Source organism: Herpailurus yagouaroundi, unplaced genomic scaffold (genome assembly GCF_014898765.1).
Source record: "Herpailurus yagouaroundi ecotype Mexico unplaced genomic scaffold, PumYag 188, whole genome shotgun sequence".
NCBI classification, from domain to species: Eukaryota; Metazoa; Chordata; class Mammalia; order Carnivora; family Felidae; genus Herpailurus; species Herpailurus yagouaroundi.
Genome location: NW_024412419.1, coordinates 9,517,643 through 9,539,681, shown reverse-complemented (window position 1 = coordinate 9,539,681; position 22,039 = coordinate 9,517,643).

Here is a 22,039-nt window from a genome sequence, read left to right as displayed (position 1 = left end):
TGAAAGCATTTCCACAGATTAGCTCCTGGCTCTGCATATCTTGAGACCTGTTTCTCCACGGCTCCCCACACGCTGCTGCGGCCAGGGGTAAGTTTAGGTTGTGAACCGGCCTCTGGCCCTACACTTCTGTGTCACGGCTGTGGGTAAGTCAACACCGTGGGTAATTGGATTATTTCTAGAATTCATTCCTACACCCCAATGGTTACAATAACTCGAAGGCTCTGGACGTGACTGAGACATATAAAATCATTCCATAAACCCAAACGAACCCCAACCTGAGTGCTTCCCAGTGAGAGCCTCAACGTGCCCACGGCCACCGTAATAGCACCCGACACAAGGGAAAGTTTGGCAGAGAAGACGGAATGGAAAGAGACAGCGATCTTAGTTGATTGTGGTTAAAGTATCTTACTTTTGCAGATTTTACAAAACCAGATGGCTCTCTCAACGCACTCCGAGGGCCCTGGGAGGGGCCCGTGCCCACCAGGACTCTAAGGCTTAAGTTTCACTAAATACACAGAGAACACACCCTTGGTTCCATGTTTGGAGACTCTGTGGGCTGGTTTCCTTCCCTCTGGGTAACAAGACCACATGCTAAGCCCCAGACCATGACTAGAGACCTAGACCTTTCTATGAAGACCTCTTGTGGCCACGAAGCCTGGCAGGGGTCCTCTCCATGTCCTTTTGACACCCACACTATCTACTTACAGTTGGATGGAGTCATTTAAATGGTTCTGGGTCAAGAATGACAGCTTCACACCGTCAATCCCTCTGCCCTCACCTATAGTTTCTGAGCACTGTGGTCGGATCCAGACCACGTGCCAGGCAGAGCCCACGCCCCCACAGTGGCCCAGACTGACAATGAGATAATCAGACGTCAGCAGGGAGAAGTGAGTTGGGTCTGGGTGGCTAGGAGGTGGAAAACGTGTCTCTCGGACGTGTGGAGGTTCAGCTGAATCTCCAAGGAGTCGTTCCATTGAGGCTCATGCTCTCCTAAGTCTAGTTTCCTTGGAGATACATCCTCCACACTCCTACAGCCAGGGTGCTTTTCAAGAAAATAAAATATGACCATTTCACTCCTCTCCCTTCAAAACAGCAAGGGTTCTGTTGAACCTTAGAATAGAGTCCCAGAGGCTTCGGCCAATATCAGAGCTCTTCATTATCTGGCCTCTGCCACCTACAGCATGGCCTCATCCGCCAAGCACCCACCCCTGCAGGAGCCAGGGCTCTCCTGGGAAACAGAAGCCACAGAATATCTACATCTGTAGCGTTTCTTTAACCTCCGTCTCTGTCTATACTGATTACTCTCTACCGACAGATTTAAATTAACCACCACAAGACCCTTCTGAGGTTGGTTCGTAATGCTTATGTCTACTTTGGCCCATATCGTATTGCTCTGCAATGTGAGTCTACTGAGAGAGGCTTTAAACTCCCTTAAGATCCCGTTAGTCAACGTCCAATCAGAAACCACTTTAGGTGTTTCCAAAGAAAAAGTTTAAAATGGGTCGGGGGGGGGGGGTTGCTCTGAGGGTAGGGAGGACGGAAGAGAACTTCAACGGTGTGGAGGAGGGAAAAGGAAGAATGGTATTATTCGGAGAACGGGATACACCAACACTCTGGAGCTGAAGTCTACAGGTCTACACCCGCTACTGAGATTTTAGAGACACTCTCACAGCTGATTGATTGATCGATCGATCGATCTTATCGATCGATCTATCACAGTCTATCGCAGGGCACCCCAGGCTCCAGGCCTAGAGCTACAAAAAAGGGGCTACTTCGACTCCAGCCACTGGAGTCTCACGTCCCCTCATGCTCACAGCCAGCTCTATCCAGAAGCTTCCACACTGTCAGGGGCACAAACCGCTTCTCTCCCCTGTCCGGTGGTCTCCAGCCAGCACCTGCCGCTGCCTGAATCTAACAGGAAATGCCGTTTGCAAACTCACTGACTTTGGCCTACGGGCCAGCGAGACTTCTACTCTGGAGCGTCTCCTGGAGCTTCTGATCCTGAGGATTTTACTGTTGCCTTCACGTTTCTTTTTTCAGCCTCTTTGTCAAAGCAGTGGTAAAAGTTTTCAGTAAGTTAATCTGTTGCCAAGCAACTCACTTTTATATCCACACACTTCCCATTGCTGGGGCTGGCATTTTTTAATTTCTTCAGTGACAAAGTACTGGCAGGTTGTAAGGAATTAGACGTACACCTACGATACTCAGAGTTTTGTGGGGGTTTTTTTTGTTATTTGTTTGTTTCCTATAAAGGTGCTTATTTTCATTACTTTAGATACAGGTCTCTACGAAGCTAGAGGGAAGCGTCTCTCTTTTTAATCATGTACTTTCAAGAGGGATTGGTTACACCATATATTTTCTAGGCTTTTCATTGCCTTTTTCTTTTAGGATGAAGGAAACTTAGTGTCTTCGATAAAGCACTTTGCCTTTCCTCTCCCCTTTCTTTTCCTTCTCCTTCTTCCTTCCCCTGGTTCCTTCTTCCTTTTCCTCTTTTCTCACTCCTCCTCCTCCTTCCCCTCCTCCCCTGCTCCTCTTCCTTCTCCTCTTCCTCCTCCCCTTCCACTTCCCCTCCTCCTCCCCCCTCCTCCTCCTCCTCCTCCTCCTTCTTCTTCTCCTCCTTCTTTGCTTTTTTGCTGAGTATTAATCATATTCCAGATTTGCCTTTGTTTCTTGAGAAAAAGAAAGTTTCAAAGCTACATGACAAATCAGAGATTTTGGACAGTGCCATTCAGCAGCTATTTGGTGTTTCAACTAGACAAGCTTCCACGTGTGCCCTTCACTAGGAGACATTTACACACACACACACGCACGCACACACACGGAAGTGTGCATTTTTTCAACCTATGTCAGTGACAGATGGAGATTTGTCGAATGTTCTGTTGTTGATAAATGCTGTTCCTAGCACTTTCCATCCGTTAGGTCAGCCGTGCGTGGGCACTTTGTGTTTTCCTTTTGGCCAGACCGAGACCATTTTACAGATGAAGAGTGAGGATCCCAGGAGTGAAGTGACTTGCCCAGGTCACACCAGTCATTGTCGGGGAACGAATGGAGCCCAGGTGCGCCGGTGTTAAGCCTGAGACCGTCACCATCCCGTGACACCCCGGGGACATGTGTCATGCATGTCTCATCCTTGTGATCACGGTGAAGTTGATGAACTCCAATGTCCTTTTAAAATATGAGTTTCCAAAATATCATACTGTTTTAGTTCTGTTTCAAGTTATTCCCTTCCTCACTGTGCTCCTAACGAAAATACTCTCACAGGCTCAATCACAGCAGAAGAGTGAGTCTTCAGAAGTGAGAGGGTGAGGCTGTGACGAGTCACTCAAGGATTCTTTTGGCTACAGGGTTCACCAGGGCTGCCGTTTCAAAGTGAGTCTACTGCCTGAGCACGTTAAAAAAAATTTTTTTTAGAGTTTATTTATTTTTGAGAAGGAGAGAGAGAGGGAGACACAGAATCCAAAGCAGGCTCCAGGCTCCAAGCTGTCAGCACAGAGCCCGACGCGGGGCTCGAACTCAGGAACGGTGAGATCATGACCTGAGCCGAAGTCGGATGCTCAATCGCCTGAGCCACCCAGGCGCCCCAGCACATTTTAAACACACGGCATTGAGCTATGGCAGCATGTGAGCCCGTACGGTTGTCCTACCAAGTGGGCATTTTGACCCAATGTTCTAGAAGAGAAAATAGGTTGCATCGTTCCGCGGTCTTTAACGTCCAGAGATTCAGCTAAAATTAACCCTATCTTTTTTTTTAAATTTTTTTTAACGTTTATTTATTTTTGAGACAGAGAGAGACAGAGCATGAACGGGGGAGGGGCAGAGAGAGAGGGAGACACAGAATCGGAAGCAGGCTGCAGGCTCTGAGCCATCAGCCCAGAGCCCGATGTGGGGCTCGAACTCACAGACGGCGAGATCGTGACCTGAGCCGAAGTTGGCCGCTTAACCAACTGAGCCACCCAGGCGCCCCATAAAATTAACCCTATCTTTGACCCAGTCTCTCTCGGCTCTGCATTTCTTGCTTTGGGGCCGCAACCGCACAATTTGAGAGCAACGCTTAAGACAAGAGCAAGTGTCTCCTGTTTTGTTTTTTTTTTTTTTTTAATTTTTTTTTCAACGTTTATTTATTTTTGGGACAGAGAGAGACAGAGCATGAACGGGGGAGGGGCAGAGAGAGAGGGAGACACAGAATCGGAAACAGGCTCCAGGCTCTGAGCCATCAGCCCAGAGCCTGACGCGGGGCCCGAACTCCCGGACCGTGAGATCGTGACCTGGCTGAAGTCGGACGCTTAACCGACTGCGCCACCCAGGCGCCCCATGTATCTCCTGTTTTTTATTTATGGGACTGACCAAGACTCGGGAGACAAGGAAAGCAAGGCCATCATTTGGTTATGTGTGTTAGGATCCTGCAACCTAAAATACCAACCTTGCTGCTGATTGCCGTCTGGTGCCACCCCTATCCCCCCACCCCCGGTGGAAGCTTGGTCTATCGTGTCTTAAAATAGTTTCCTTTATGTGACATTTGCTTCAACGTACTAAAATGCTTGCACTCTAGGGGATGTGAAAAGGTAGCTATGAGCCCTTTGCATTTTGAGAGGGAAGTTGCTGAGTCCTTTTGCAGGCGGAGGGCGGAAGAAGAAAAAGCCATCGTCAAAGTGAATCGCCAACCCCCAAAGTCAAAATCCCTCCCTTTAGCCCCGACGCCATTTTTATTTCTAATTCACACCTTTGAAATACAAAAGTCTGAAATGTGTTCCGCGGGAATTAGCAGATGCATTGGATAAATGCATGTGGGAGAGAGGAGAAAGGCTTGTATGAAGAGTGTCAGGTACACAGTTACAGAACCACCTTCCTTCTGCCCTGCTCCGGGGCTTTGGGGAAGCTACACTGGATGGAGGGTTTCTTTCCATTCTAAATTACCTTATATTTGATCCCTGTCCTCTGTATCTCATGAAACATTCTGTATCTCATGAAAATGCATTATTGATATTATCAGCACCTTTCAGGATGATTATTCACTCAAGTCCCACAGCAGCCTTGTCCTTCCAGGCTGTGGATGGTCAAGGTAGGGGTGGAGTCCCACTGTTTCTTCCTCCGCTGGCCCCACACTCTCCCTGCAGCCCCCAGCAAAACAGGGGTTCCGCAGGCCATTTTGGCAGAAGCTGAGAATGCCCTCCTCTCCCCTTTGTCCTCGGATCTCCCTACCTGCAGACAGGATAGACTCTCAGGGCTCAGCTGTGTCCTTGCTCGAGGCGGCCGGTCACTGGCAGTGACTGGGTGAGTAAGTCAGTCCAATTCTAAGAGTCAGGACAGAAGCCGACTGTTGCCAAATCCTAAGGCAGATTGTCCAAAGTGGCCTTTCCCACTGTATTTTGATTTTCATCTCCCTGGGTCTTACGGAGGTCTCTCAGTTGATTCAGAACTCTGTTGAAGAGACAGTCAGCTATGGACCTCTTCAACTCTGAAGTGGCAACCAGAAGCCCATCACGGTACTAATTCCATACATTTGTGTACTTCATGCTTTTAGAAATTCTGCAAGTCACTGGGGAGCCTGGGTGGCTCATTCAGTGGAGCGTCCGACTTTGGCTCAGGTCACGATCTCACAGTTTGTGAGTTCGAGCCCTGCGTCGGGCTCTGTGCCGACAGCTCAGAGCCTGGAGCCTGCTTCCGATTCTGTGTCTCCCTCTCTCTCTGCCCCTCCCACACTCATGCTCTGTCTCTCTGTCTCTCTCTGTCTCAAAAATAAATAAACATCAATTTTTTGTTTTAATTCTGTAAGTCACCAAGGCGGAGAAGTTACTTCAAGGACTTAGGGAAAAGTCTTGCCAGGGTTAAATAACTGAATTAGTGGCAGAGATGAGTTTTCAAGCCCGTGCTGTTTCACTGCAAATCCCACGTCCTTTCCACCCCGTCTTGAAGTATCACCTCCTCTGTGTCACTTCTGTGTCTCCACCTGTGTTTCTTGGTGAAGGAGGAGCCTATTCCAGATGTGTTCAAAGAAAGTCTCTGGGGTTCACTTCTAGATACTGCCTTTCAGCACCGTGTTCCTTCCGTGGCACCCCTAGTAATGGTCCTCAGGGAAGGAACCGGTCTCTGGGCTCTCCTCCAACTTTTTATCCTTCTGTGGGTAATCTCAGATTCAGTGCGTGGGTGATCGACGGCGGCCTCTTTACTTCTCTTCATAACCGAGGACCTGTTTACATCGGGGTGCTTCTTTCTCTCGTGAGAAGCAACGGATTCTAACAGGAAAGAAATCCTTGCCGGGGGCAGAGACAACTTCTGTAGGCCACTGCTATGGCCACGCTTGTGTGTGTTTCCTTTCCATTCATTTATTGATTATCTCCTTGTAAAAAGACCCGTTGGGCCCACTTAATAGAAAATGGCCTGTAATGCAAACTTAAAATAATGACATGTGAGGGGCTATATGTTGGTGTCCCCTCAAAGTGTAGATGCTGAAATTCTAACTCTCGATGTGAAGGCATTAGGAGGTGGGGTCTCTGGGGGGTAATTAGGTCATGAGCGTGGAGCCCTTATGAATGAGGTAAGTGCCCTTGTAAGGGCACCTGTGAAGGAACCTCAGAGAGCTCTTGAGCCCTCTTGGTACCACGTGAGGGTGCAAAGGCACGTCAGCAGCCTGCAACAAGGAGGCCAGTTTGCCTCACGGAACCTCACCACGCTGGCAGCCGGATCTCAGACTTCCGGCCTCTGCAACTGTGAGAAGCAAATGTTGTGAATAAGCCGTCCAGTCTCCCAAACTGTTAGCCCGAACGGACGAAGACATAACAGCAAGAAACGTTCACACTTGCGTCTATACCTTCTCTTAAATTAAAATGGAACCTGAACATCATTGGCAGATCTCTTCAGACCCCTGGGCTGCCAAGGGCAGAAAAACATTCTTGATGTCTTTTTCAGAAGAATGGTTAGGAGGCAGAGTTAAGGTTTGGGGCAGCTGTCCTTCTCTTGGCTTAAGAGGCAAGTCACTGGACTTGGTTGGAGTGAAATCAGATACCGTGTTCCTTCCCCGTGAGGATACACCTCGAAGCTGCTGGTTCCACGCCATAATACGAAAACTGGTCTACAGGTTATAAGCATCCAGAGGAGGAGAAATAGTCCAGATCTCTGCCGGAGGAGACTTTTACCAGCCATGTGGAACCACTTTAGGCTGTTCAATCACTGCAGCACAGAAATATTTTAAAATTCTGAGCCATGTGTTGCCACATACTAAACACAGATCCAGGAAACCATCCACTGTGGCGTTCTTGGGGAATCAGTCTAAGGATTGTCAGAGGTTCCGAATTTGCAAACCGGGAAGAACGACACTTCATCAGGGCTTCCAGAAGGCCCCCCCCCGGGGAAGCGAGGCACTCCTGCTTGCTTTTCTCCTTTCTACGGAAAACTCCCCAAACCCTATTTTAGTCACCTGGATAATCGGTTACTGTATGTTGAGTTTCTTCAGCATTACATTCAGTGAGAAACACCTGGGTTGTTGGGAGAGCCTGAGAAGAGGTAGAGAACCAGAGGGAAACAGAACAAGGGGGGTGGCTCCTCCTTGGGGATGGTCCCCACTCCGGTGGAGAATGATCATTGTGTTTCTGGCCTAAGAAAGCAGCTTTTCACGACAGAGAGAGCAGTGTTTTCTTATGTTGGTATTTTTTATTTAGGGCTGAATGTCAATCCTAACGTAGGCGCTTTAAAATTATTTATTTATTTATTTATTTATTTATTTATTTATTTTTGCATGCTCAGGTCCCTCTTCCTAAAATTCTGTTCCTATCCATCTCTCCCCAGCTAGTTTCTTATCTGTGATAACCAGCTCGAATGTCACCTCATGGAAACATCCATTCCATGGCACATCTTCTCCTGTGCTCTTTGGCACCTTGTGCCTCCCTCTATCAGGTGAAATTATAGGTGGGAGTGCACTCCTAGATTTCCAGCTCTGTGAGGGAAAGGCTCTGTATTATTAATTTCTGTGCCCCCAAGAGCCAGCATAGTACCTAGAAAAGAGGCGTCACCCAGAAAAAGTATTAATTGAATAAATTAGTGGGTGGATGAATGGCCACAACTGAAGTGTCATTACCTGCGGGCATATTTCTGGTGTATGATCCAAATCCATAAGTTTTTTACCCAATTTACTCAAATTCCCCGGTATCTCATCACAATAGACCCGATGTCTAATTTGCCAAATCCTCAAGAAATTCAGGGTCAGAACCGTGGACCGTGTTGGAAATAGTAGGTCACATCATCACCTCCCTACCTAACTAATAAAGTTAAGTTTTGAATAAATTTCTTCTCTGTCCTGATACTATGTTTCTGGGATTTTTATTATTTTGAAATATAGCATATATAAGAGTTTTTGTAATATTCATGTATGACTTAAGAGATGATGCTTGTTATTAAAAATAATAATGAAATAAATACTCGTGAGCTTCCTGCCTAGCTTAAGAAATAATGGACTGTGGTCTTTCCTAAGCTGGACGTGAAACTCGAACATATGGTTGTGCCTTAATTATAATCACAATTCATGATAAGTTATATTTTGTTTAGTGAACATGATTAACATGAGTGAACCAATACATAATCACTTAAGATTGTTAAGACCTGGAGAGCCAGTTTGATGTTCTTGGTATCTCTGTGATACTCATTGTGTTTCATGCTTTATTTCCTTGCCTCCCTAATATGTGGATTACTTTCAGCTCAGTGTGTGTGTGTGTGTGTGTGTGTTTGTGTGTGTGTGTGTATGTGTATCTGAACCACCTGCATAGCTTTTTGCCTGAACCCTATGCCTCCATATATCTAGTCATCTGATAGATATCTATATCTGTAGATGCCACAGGTTGTCAAACTCAATGTGACTAAAACTACATTCTTTAAATTCTCTCAGTACCTCCCATAACCTAATCCTCTTTCTCTGTTTCCTGGTTGGGCCACTCACTCTCCTCCACCTCACGTCTGGGGTCATCATGAATTTCTCCCTGTCTTGTCAAAAATGCAATGCATCACAAAACCCTTTTCTACTCGTGGCTTCTTTTGTTCCAGATGACTTGCACACAATTTTTAGGATGATGTTTTTAAACAGAATTCTAGTCAGTAAGTCCCCAGTTTAAGCAAAAACAAAACAAAGCACACGTTTTGATGGATCTCCATGGCCTATGATCTAAAGAGACCAAGATTTTATGGTGATAGCTCAGGTGCTTTCATGAGGGAAACCCAGAGAACAAAGCTATGGCTTTCTGACCCCAGACTGGGATGCATAGACTGTTTCTAGCTACCCCATAAAGCAGAGAGGCAGAGTAGCTCTCCTGCAGCAGAAGAAGGAGCAATGACTGGCCAAGACCACGGACTTGATGTAAAGCAGGGTCTGACGTCACTGGGCCATTCCCATCATGTTCCACCATAGCACACATTTTGCCACCATATTCCTCCTCCCTCTTCTAGAAAATGTAGTCTTAATTTCATCCAAACTATTCAGAACTTTCTCCTCACTCATATTTAGCAAAGACCTATAAATACCGATTATTCATTTTGTAGACTGATACAATTTAAGGTACAGAAGAAACTCCGCAGAGAAGTTGAAATATTTCCTTTGAAGATCTTTGTGTGAATGAATTTTTTCTTTATAATTAAACAATTGAACCATACCTGCACCAACCAATGTCACCCTTCCCCCAACAGTAAAAATGCCTCCAGTGGCTTCTTGGACTTTGGCTTGTAGAGTATTTTACAGTTTATTGGGATGTTTCATAAGCATCAGCTCCCTTTATGCCTCTAAGGAAAGGCTTCCAGGCTTCCACTGCTTGGGGCGTTGTTTCAGTGCTAATGTACAAGAAAGACTAGACGAGAAGCCAGATGTCTCAACTTTCCAGTGCTCTTGGTTAGGTCATACTATGTTTTTGTTTTGTGTTTTGGTTTCTTTTTTCCTAAACAATAGATCCTGTGGTCTTTACCTCATGTTATATTCAAGACAGAATTGTTTGAAAGGGTTACACTTGGCAAAACCTGCGTTAAAGGCACACTCTTGCTGTATATTTACTGTGTGACTTTGGGTGGCTTATTTCACATCACTGAACTTCAATTTCACATCTGTGAAAGAAACGTATTACATTCAGCATCATGATGCTGGGGCGGGAGCACGCAGGACACTACGAGAATACTTGGGAATGCCACGTGCATTATGCACGCCGGGTTGTTTCCACTGTGGTGGACTCCTAAGTGACCATCACTCTGTTTGTCCCTAACTTCTAGATTCCCATTTTCCATTGGGCCATACACAGTGAAATTCTGTGCCTTGAATGGGGCTTCCTTGTGATACCACCTCGGATGTGCCATATTTCCATAGTTCACAAGTAGACTTAAGAGTTATTAGGGCGCCTGGGTGGCTCAGTCGGTTAAGCGTCCAACTTTGGCTCAGGTCAAAGTGAGTTCCAGTGAGTTCAAGCCCCACGTCTGTGCTGACAGCTCAGAGCCTGGAGCTGCTTCGGATTCTGTGTCTCCCTCTGCCCCTCCCCTGCTCATGCTCTGTTTGTCTCTGTCTCTCATAAATAAATAAACATTAAAAAAAATTTTTTTTAAGTGTTACTGAGGGACTATTTTATTAGACGTCATTAGAACCCGACTCTGAATGGTGTTAGAATTACAAGTATAATTTAGTTTGATTCACCAAATACTCACTGAGTACCAGATATCATGTGTATAAAGATAAATAAGGCAAGGTTTCTGCCTTCAAGAGTACAAGGTATATATAGTCAGGAAGATAACTGTAAATAATTTTGCAACAGCGTATGACAAATGTCGTAGGAGTATACAAAGGGCTATGAGGACACCGAGGAGGGAAGTGTAAATAGCGATCCTTGGTCAGAAGACACGTTGCAGGAAAGCCACACAGAAGATATGCATTGGACCAGGACGCTGGGAAAAAAGAGAATGTGGCCTGGGCAGGAAAAAAAAAATGGAAAAAAATATTATAGGCAGAAGGAACAACACCTAAAATATCAACCAAGATGTTTTGGCTGGAATCAGAACCAGTTGTGGTTCTGGTTCATATACCTTACTCCCTATTTCACCTGGAGGAAATTACTAGACCCATCACTGACTTTTCTTATTTGTGAACTGATCTTAACCCTGTCTACCAAAAACATATAGATGAAACGATACTGTGAAAATTCACCAGTTTAATGCTTGGTCCACAGAAGTTACTCCATACATGTCAGGTCTCAACCGGCAGACGCATGTCCTATTCACGGACCATACAGAACGTGGTGACAGCAGTAGGGAGTGGCATTTTACCGAAGGTCTCTGGGGTTAAAATCCCTGGGAGACTACCACTGTGGATGATGCTTGGCTGAATCTTCCTGCTGTGCGAGCAGCGGTTTTGTTGTGTGTTTGACCTGGTTTTGTTGTGTGTTTGCTTCTCGTTTAGACCATCAAACTACATCACTGGGACGCACTTCTCCCCTCTCCCCCTCCCAGGGAGCGGGGAGCTATTCCCTGTTCACATCGCTGGGGACTTTATTGGGTTTCTCAGAGCTGAGCTCTCTGGCTTCAACTGGCATGGCGGCCATGAGCTGGTCAACCCAACAACACATCAGCTGTGACCGCGTTCATGGTGCCACCAGACGGCTACCCAGCTGGAAAAGCTCTCTAGTTGATGACCATCCACCCTGGGTTAATGTTTTATGTGATTGAGGTTATATTAGTGAAACCAAATTTCAAGTGGGTTGAATCACGCACAATTTTGTTTCCAAATGCAGTTGTCCAAACTTCAGTGCTGCACCCCCCGCCAGCTTGCCCCACCCTGTGCACCCCCACACGGTTGTACTCCTGACCCAGGAAATACTCCTCCAGGAGACGATGTGCGCAACAGATACCTCCCACCAGGTAGCTGATGGAAGACGAGTGACCTGCACGTGATCCCTGGGCAGCTCTCTTCTCCTCCAGTTCTCCTAAGCAGCAAGAGGGCCACAGAGCAAACTACCCGAATCCGTAGTATTAAGTCACCATTAATAGTGCTGCCTTCAGACTACTGCTCTGCGGACGGGCCCTCTGGTTTGTGGTTTTGTGTTTTAAGTCCAAGCTTAGGTTGCGAGCAATAAGTTTAGCCACCTGAAACAACAACTTTCGCCTAATCTAGAGTGATCTGTTTCCTCCGCGAAGATTGCTTTTTGCGCCCTTCTTATTTTTAAAGGGAGTTAACATTTAACGTGCACGTCAGCTGGTTCCTGGCTGCCTGAATAAGTCTGGTTGTTTCTGCCCGTCCATCCGCCACGCCGCTGAGCCCCGCTTTCCTCAAGGTTCAGGAAGCTCTAAATATTAATGAGGGCCAAAGACCCGTGCCTTTGGCAACTCTGTCCCCATTAAATGCAATTTCCGAAGCCATTTCATAACTTAGAAAACCTGACGGGGAAAAGGGACAGCACCATTACAATTCTGCATGATGGCAGTTTCTAAAATGTCATTTATGCAGAAGGCGCTGGCAATCTGACAGGTGATCCACCAGCTGTCTCCAGTGAGCATCGCAGAGCAACGGTAGAGACGAGTGCTTCCCAAAGGGTGGTCTCCAGGTCAGCAGCACCGACATGGCCCCTGGTTCGTCTGCCGACAATGCAAATCTGGGCTCTACAGCAAGTCTGTTGAGTTGGAAACTCATCAGAAACCCTGGGGTGGGGCCCAGCCTTGTGGCGATTGGACAACCTCTGGTGCGGGTATTGCCTCCCTACTCTGTGGAACCAGAGTTTTTGGTATGAGATAAATGCAAGTGTCCTTCAGGCACTTTAGCCCTGGGCTCCCAGTTCCCACTCCCAGCTCTTCCAGCCATGAGATACTTATATCAGCAACATTTCTGAGCCTCACTTTGCTCATTCGGAAAATGGTGGTCGTGACACGATCTGCTCTATTGAACTCCTTGAGCTGGGATGTTGTCAATAATATGTAACAGATTGAATTTGGTTTATTCTAAATAATGAAATACATAGGGGTTAAGTGCTTTGAAATCTTGAGCGTGTTTCCATGGTTAACCCCTAGGTCGCACCTCTGCGTGGGGATGTCCTTAGTTAATCGGTCTCGGTGGCTGTATCGGGATCCCTGAGACACAGGACACAAAGTCTTGCCGCAGCTCCACATTATTGTGTCCTGTCGGTGATGACAACAAGAAACATTCCTTTCAGGTGCCTATTAGACGCAGAAACGAAGGGGGTGTTCAGACGAGGAAGGCCCGCAGAGGAATGGCAGGTGCCTTCTCCAAGGCAAGAGAACAAGGAGTGTCGCAAACGGAAGACTTGAGTGTATCTGGAGCAGGAAGTCTACCTGTGAGTGTGTGTGTGTGTGTGTGTGTGTGTGTGTGTGTGTGTACCCACGGGACTGAAAAGAGAACAGAGGTAGACTAGGAGGTGTGGGAGAGATAGGAGGGAGGGAGAGAAAAAGAGATACAGAGAGAGATGGAGAGAGAGACTGACAGATAGAGGTGAGAAGGAGGAAGAGGAGAGGGCAGGAGATTACAACCAGGTAGAAGCATTTTTATGGCATCTTAACAGTGTTCGAACAATTACCAGCAGCAACCCCTTTGTACCTGTCTATGCTCCACTCAGTCCTCACACCCAGCCTGTTAGGTTGACCCAGGAGGAAACTGAGGCCCAGAGGACACAGTTTCCTCCCTCACCTATACTGTCATGAGAAGAAGCTGAGGCAGAAGCCCAAGGAATTGTCACAGGAGCTGGGGCCGGGCACAGGGCACCTGACACTCCCGGGGTCCTTGCAACACCTGCAGCACATTCTTTCTTACCGTTTTTTAAAGTTTATTTATTTGTTTTGAGAAGCGCGGGAGGAGGGCAGAGGGAGAGGGAGAGAGAGAGAGATTGAGAATCCCAAACAGTCTCTGCACTGTCAGCACAGACCCCGATGTGGCACTCGCACTCACAAACCGTGAGAAATCGAGTCGGCCAGTTAACTGACTGAGCCACCCAGGGGCCCCTCTTTCGAAGCCAAACATCGAGAAAAGTAGGAGAGAGTTTTTGGTTTTGGCCCTCCGTCTCTAGTACAACATTGCAACTGTGTTTTTAAGTTTATTTACTTATTTTGAAAGAGAGAGAGAGCGTGCGCAAGTGGGAAAGGGGCAGAGAGAGGAAGAAAAAGAGGGCATCCCAAGCAGGCTCCACACCACCCGTGTGGAGTCGGACGCAGGGCTGGAACTCACGAACCGTGAGATCATGACTTGAGCCAAGGTTGGACGCCTAGCCGATTGAGCCACCCTGGTGCCCCAACAGTTCAACTATTTAAATTAAAAACCCTCTGTTTTCCCATCACCCTGAATATATAATATTTTTGCTCTATTTCTCTCCACCCCTTTCCCACAGTTGTTTTCCATAGGGTCGTAACCGTAATGTATATATACAATACCGTGATGTATCGTTTGACCCTAGCTTCTTTTCCACAATTACTGCCTAATAAACAATTCTACTTGTTGCTATGGTGCTTCCACAATGTTCATTTTAATAGCTACATAATATTTTATTCAGGGAATGTGCCATAAATTATTGAACCGTCTCTCTGTTGTTTCCTTAGTTAAATCCCCATTCTGTGATAAAACATTCATGTCAATGGACATAATAACTCATTCTGCTTTCACTAGGCCTTTTGATACCTTGGCTTTTGTTTATTTTCTCTTATAATTTGATAGACTCTGAAAGGTAAGAACACCATGTTTAATAGGATGCTCATAGTTATCTTAAGACATTCCACAAACATTCCAAAGACTGGGATCTTCTATTTATATCCATCTAGTCAAATACAACAGCACCCGTCTGCCTTTTATGGAGTTTTGTGCACGTTGGCTCTGCTCTCTCACCTTCTCCTCTACCCATTTTGCACCCATTTAGTCTGGGGGGGGGTCCAACAGACTGCCTTAAAAAAAAACTTGCTTCTTGCGTTTTGTTTTTCATTGAACAATGAAACAACCTAGGTTGCCAGAACTTTCCTTCTCTGTCCTCCACTATGCCTTTCTCTCTTTCTTGCCATAATAATTTCCCAGCTCACCCCTCTCTCTTTAAGTCCAGTACTTGATTTCATCCCCCATATAAGGGTTCCCTTCAGGAATGTTCCTTTCTACTCAATTCTCATTATGAATGGTATTTTTAAAATTTCTCTTAAATTTATTTATGTTGAGAGAGAGACAGCATGAGTGGGGAGGGACAGAGAGAGAGAGAGGGAATCCCAAGCAGACTTTGTGCTGCCAGCACAGAGCCTGATGCGGGGCTCGAACCCACAAACCATGAGATCATGACATGAGCTGAAACCAAGAGTCAGATGCTTAACTGACTAAGCCACCCAGGTGCCCCTGTAACCCTCTCTTCTAGAGACATACACATACATATTAAATACAACACCCTCACTTCTGGGTTCATTTAATTTTACTATCAATAATGTTACCTTGTCAAGTTCCTGGCTTGGTTATTTTCTTATGGGGTTTTCTGTATTTTATAGGCTGCCTCAACTTAGTTTTTGAAAGAAATGGAAAGGTAAATGAGCGAACTTCTACATGATCGAATGCACATCGGTTTGAAAGTAAAAAACAACGAATAAACAAACACCAATCATGGAAAGACATCCCCTGATGTGGCAACTCAGATAAAGTTGACTTCCGAGGCCATTTTAGCAGAAGGCCACTCATCGTTATTCCTAATACCCAAACCCTCGTCCATGGTAGACTGGTTGGGAGTCTCATGTTCGATACTCAGTCCCCAGAAAAGGGACTCCCTGGTGAGGGTCTGAGAGTCTACTTCCCGGAATCACTGCTGAAAATCTTTCCGAAGTGCCAACTACATGCTGAACGCGTATGACCTGTGTCGCTAGCCGTGCCTAGAGCTGCCAGCACTGGGGGTATCTTCCTTCCTTTCGGCTATTTACCAAACACAGTTCTTTGGTTTTCTGAACACACAACGAGGAGGAGACATTTCCACCTTTCCCTGAAGTCAGGTGGGGCCACGTGACTGAACTCTGGCCCGCGGGATGTGAGCAGAGGTGGTAAGGGTCCCTTCCATCCCGGTGCACAGAAGTCTACTATATATATTTTCTTGAGTTCTTTCCTTTTTTTTTCCAGCTTCACACACATACACATGGCTCTGGTAACTGTTTTTGGAAAGCCCATTATTAGAGATAGCACAGCACAGGAGCAGACCAGGTTCCAGAAAGTCTGCGTGGCTAATGAGGAACATAAATTTGGAGACCTGTGTGAGCAAAACAATTTAAAAAGTAAATAAATAAAGGGGCGCCTGGGTGGCTCAGTCGGTTGAGCATCTGACTTCGGCTCAGGTCATGATCTCACGGCTCGTGAGTTCGAGCCCCGCATCGGGCTCTGTGCTGACGGCTCAGAGCCCGGAGCCTGCTTCGGGTTCTGTGTCTCCCTCTCCCTCTGCCCCTAACCCCCTCGCATTCTGTCTCTGTCTCTTTCAAAAATAAGTAAAAACATTAAAAACAAACAAACAAAAAACCTGGTTTAAAAACAAATAAATAAATAGCAATAAATTTCCATCACGTGGCTGCTTATACGTTTTTTTTCCCTTGTTTGTGACATGTAGTGCACTCTGACAACGTACACCGTCAACACAATAACTTAAATGAGTTTCTTCGTGAATTCTAGATCATTTATCATCGTTGTTGTTCAAATCCAGCCTACTGGTGCACCTTTTTTCTCTTTTGAATGGTTTCATAAGCATTCGCATGTAAAGTGAAGAGAAGAGGTCTCTAGAGTTTTCAGTGGCCCCTCTGTCTTCCCATGACTCCTATATAATAATCATTTAAAATACGAGACCACCCAATAAAATGACGTGAAGATTTCCACGAACTCGAGGAACCAATGGGAAGAGACTTTTATGTAATATCTGCGAGCAGAGGAACTCTCGCCGGAGTCAGGACCATGCGCTCTCGTTAAATTATTGTAGTGACCAGGCATCCTATTTTCTGTCAACGTTTCACTGCTTCTCTTGGCAAGTTCGACCCAAGCACTTTTCTTTTTTTTTTTTTTTAAGTCACAAGTCGGGCTTTTCAAACGTGTATTTCCAGCTCGATGCAGCATGACTGTCTCTCTCATTTGTCATGTAGAAGTGCGGCAGTTTATTTTCCTTGGAATCACTATACACGACCACATTTTTTTTTTTTTTTTTTTTTGCTTGTGCTGGTGGTGGGCGAGCGTGTGCACGCTCACACGAGGATCTGTGCTGAGGAATTCTGTGCCTGCGAAGCTTTCCCCCACGGAGCGCAGACAGCGCTCGACAGGCGTCGGCGAGGTCCACCTTCTCTTAGGGTTATCGGCCACCAAAAGAGGCAGAAAGAAGAGAGCCCGTGAATTTGCGGGTGCTGAGCTGTTGGTTGCTCTGGATGCAGGCTTTCAAAAAATTTACAGTTTAATAAAACCCAGCTGACACCAAGTCTTTTTTTTTTTTGGTAAATCATGTTTATGAGATATGAGTCAGTGATGACATATCCTTAAACTATTCCAATGAAAGGAAAGCCTCTCAGGCAAGCAGCCGTTGGTTTTGTGGGAAGTTTGGCCAAGCATGTTTCTCCGGCCTGTGGGGTGGATTCTTTCCTCACCCCAGCGAGACTCGGAAATCTTCAGAGTGCGTGCCAAGGCGGATTTTTTTTCCCGTTAGAAAGTGCAGTCAGAGACCAATTTGGTTCTTCCATAGCCATGCTGACCCTCCTCCCTGTCACAGCAAGGCCTTGGCTGTGAACGGTCGTCTTGAGCATGGAGCAAACTCTGCAACCAGTGGGCCTTCGTTTAGGTGTTGTTCATATATTCGGGGTTTCTGGAAGCCTTCCCTAAGAGTGGTCCTGGGTCATGAAGGGAGATGCCTTTGCAAAAGCAAAGGTACTTTCCTTACGCCCCCATTTAGTTCCCGGCAGGGATATTTTCCCTCCTCAGACCCTTCTTCCTGGGCCATCAAAGGTGATGCCATAGGCCCTCCGTTGCCTCATTACAGATGGGTTGGAAAGACCCATGCGGTTAGGAAGCACAGGAAATAGTGAACTCTCTTCACATTCTCCAAATAAGCTGAGCATTTCCCTGGAGGGAAAGTGTTGCAGGTAAAAAGTTTATCTGTGGACTGTAGGTACACAACTTGACTCGACTGTGAAATGGTTTTTGTCATGATTAGATCCCATATGGTATTGCATTAACAATCTGACCTACACTAGACGCGGTACGACTCAGGGGTTCAAACGTATCATCAATGGTCATGGTCCAAAACAAGGAATTCTAAGGGTAAGGTTACCTTTAGGAAAGCTCTTTCCAAGGACACGTATGCTATGTTATTTGGAATTCGTACTTAATGAATTCTAGTATTCAGAGGGCTGTCTTCCAGCCAAGTCAGTTATATACGCAAAATGTAACTTAAAACAGAGAGGTTTACGAGAGAAAGAGAGACGATGAAGACAAAGAGGAAGAAAGGGAGGAAAAGGAGCAGGATGGGAAGAAGGGAGGACAGAAGAGATGGAGAGAAGGGGAGGAGACAGAGGGAAGGAAAGGGGGAGGGAGAGAGGTCTGCCCCTGACAGGGGCGTTAGCTGCAATAACACCGTTGTACTTTACCCTACAGGAAAGCCCTGGGGCTGATCTTGGACTTCTTGTCCCGACTCTAGGACTGACTGCAACACATGGAGACCATGGGACATAGTCACTGCTGCCCGCATCAGTCTGCTCCATGCCATAGACCAAGTGCATCCTACTGAGCTCCAAGCACTGGTGTGCAAAAGCAAGACTGACAAATAGGAATTTGTCCAGAGAAGAGCAACTAGCTTATTACGTAACACGAGGCCAGAAACCCACTTCAAATGGGCTAGCAACACTGAGAGAAAAGAAAATGTTGAGCTGAAGAAAGACAATTCAGTGGAGACCTTAATTTCATCTTCAAGTGTGAAGAAGCTGTCAAGAGAAGAACAGTTGTGACGTGATCACTCTGGGTGCAGTTCGTCAGGCAGGCAACGCTAACAGGGCTTAACTGGGATTATTACTGAATAATCCAAGATGAAATGAAATGTCTTATCACTGGATCAACGGGAGATCCTTGATAATCCTGGCAAAGAAACCGTGGGCAAAATTCGCAGTGGATGTGTGTGATCAGACAATTTCTACGTCTCTTTTCTGCTCTGAACTTCCATGGTTTAATGAACGATTCGGTTTTTCGCTTGTTTGTTTGTTTGTTTAAGACAACTCTGCTGAGTTGATGGGAAAGGGCCAAGGTTTAGAGGCAGATCTGTACTTTATGCCAAGAAAGGCCACTCAATATGGTTGCTGACATATAGACTTTACATGACAAAAGCAAAAAATAAGCGTTCCCTGTTTCTGTTAGTTCCTGATATTGATCTTGCCCAAGTCCTTCTGTGTAGACAGCTAAATAACCCTGGGGATTGGAGGCTTACTCCTCCACAGCGATCTTAGTTTAAAAGAAGATTCATCTCTGCAGAAAAAAATACCATTCTCCATATCTTATCGTCTAAAGTGCTACGGTACAACTCACACATACACTTCTCACCTAAACTTGACAGGAAAACCATACCCAGTTGTGACCTTCCCCTTTTTACAAATGAGAAACTGAGAGAAGTTGGGTCTTGTCTACTCATACTATTTTAATATGGCAAATCTTTTGAAATGGAGAGGGAGAAGGATTCTTCTCTTTCAATCGTGTTAACTCAACAGGTCTCTCGGGTACCTATCCCGTGTCACGTGCTCAGTAGGTCCTGTAGAGAATTTATAAATCTGCAGATGGTCTAACCGCAAGAAAATTACTTGAAAAGCAAACCTAAAATAACACTTCGTAGGCGTGACAGAAAAAGGTGCATCTCCATCCGAAATAATTTTGCCCTGTTATCTATGCATTTAGGATTTTATTCCTCAGTAAATCATCTGTAATAAAGCAAAGTTTCATTTTTGAGTTCCTCAAAATGTTTAAAGGATTTATCACGCCATCAGAAATATAAAATCTTAGGAATGAATCTGGTAAAAGATACTCAATCCTTGTACACTGAAAACGAGAAAGCATTGCTGAGGGAAAGTAAAGAAGAGTTAAATAAATGGGGCAATATAACACGTTCATCTTTTGGAACACTCAATATTATGGAGAAATATATCCAACCAAGTTGAGCTGTATCCTCTGCATAGTCCTGCTAAAAATCAAGTCAGGCTTTTTCTAGAAGTTGGCAAGCTGGTTCGAAGACTCACGCAGAAATACACAGATCACTCTGAGCATTGGGAGTTCAGTCAGTTTTTCTTTATTTTTTATTCAAAATTTTTTAATGTTTATTTATCTTTGAGAGAGAGACAAAGAGCAAGTAGGGGAGGGGCAGCAAGAGAGGGAGACATAGAATCTGAAGCAGGCGCCAGGATCTGTCAGCACAGAGCCCGACGCGGGGCTCGAACTCACAGACCGAGAGATCGTGACCCGAGCTGAAGTCGGACGCTTAACCGACTGAGCCACCCAGCTGTCCCCTGGCTCTGACAATTTGTGTGTTCCTGGTGAACAGGAAGAGTGACATCAAATGTTTCTTCTAGAAATATTCCATTTCGGAGGAAAGATGGCTGGGAAGGAGCATTATCACGCCAGGCAGTGCAGAGAGAGGATATAATACTACAAAAACGGAAAGCTGGATTTTGGTCACAACCTGAGTTTTTAGTGTCCTAATGAACTCAAATGTCCTCCATCTGGTGAACGCCCCTGGCCAAGACCTAATCAGAACCTTCCAGACTTTTCTTAAAGAGTGAGACACGACTTATCTGGTGCAGTTTTTGGCTCCCACACATGTCCCTCTTGGACCCTCCACGTTTACAGCACTGAAGCTGTCTCTCCTCACCTCTTTTAGGCTAATTTCCTGGAAATAAACTGAGAAAAGAGCCCATCTATAAACGCCTATTGGGTTTTAAAAAGTTTTTCCCTCTGCATTCTACTTTGTCTCGCATCAATATTGTATCAATTATCCGCTCTTAGGGGCTGAATTATGTCGCCCCACAAATTCAAATGTTGAAGTCCTCACCTGCAGTATCTCAGAACAGCCCAGAGTTGGTGACAAGGCCTTTAAAGAGACAGATGAGGCAAAAATGAGGTCACATGAGTGGGCCCTAATCCACTAAGTGATGTATGTCTTTACAAGAAGAGGAGATTAGGAGACACCTGAGTGGCTCGGCTGGGTAAGCCCCTGACTCTTGATTTCAGCCCAGGTCACGATCTTATGGTTTTGCGAGTTCGAGCCCCGAGTGGGGCTCTGTGCTGACCCTGTGGAGCCTGCTTGGGATTCTCTCTCTCCGTCTCTCTCTCTCTTCCCCTCACTGTGCCCCTCCCCTGCTCATTCCCTCTCTCTCAAAATAAATAAATAAACTTAAAAAAAAGATTAAAAGGAGATTAAGGCACAGATACCCAGAAAGGGGGGACCACCTGAAGACAGGGAGAAGGTGGACATCAGCAAGCCAGGGAGAGAGGTCCCAGAAGCAGCAAGTCTGCTGACACCTTGATCTTGACTTCCGGCCTCCAGAACTATGAGGGAGTTGATTTCTATTGTTTAAGACCCCAACCTCTACCTCTGTAGTACCTTGTTCCAGAAGCCCTAGTTAAGTAATGTATCTGGTGTATCTTTCTTTTTTTCTCTCCTGGCAAATCAAAAATACAATCTATGCCTGATTTTATATCCCTGATCATTGAAAACAAATAAAATAGCTGACATTCTACCTCCCTCTAATAACTACCAGAATACCCTGATGAACATATTTTTTTGTCTCTCTCTGAACTCACACACCACACACACGTCTATCGTTTTGTATTAAAAATAACATATATGCCACTGAAAACATTGCTTTTCCTCCTTTCTTCTCCCTTTACCCTCATCTCTTTACCAAAAAGTGCTAGAAAATAGGTGTTTACCTTTCTATACTTCCCTCCATGCTCATATAATCATCGCCAAACAAGGTTGTGAGCATGTCTGTTTAAACACATGCGTGTCCACAAATCTCTTTATGCTTTTACGGGGACTTATTTTGTGTTTATTCTCATTGTGGCTTTCACCAAGTTAAT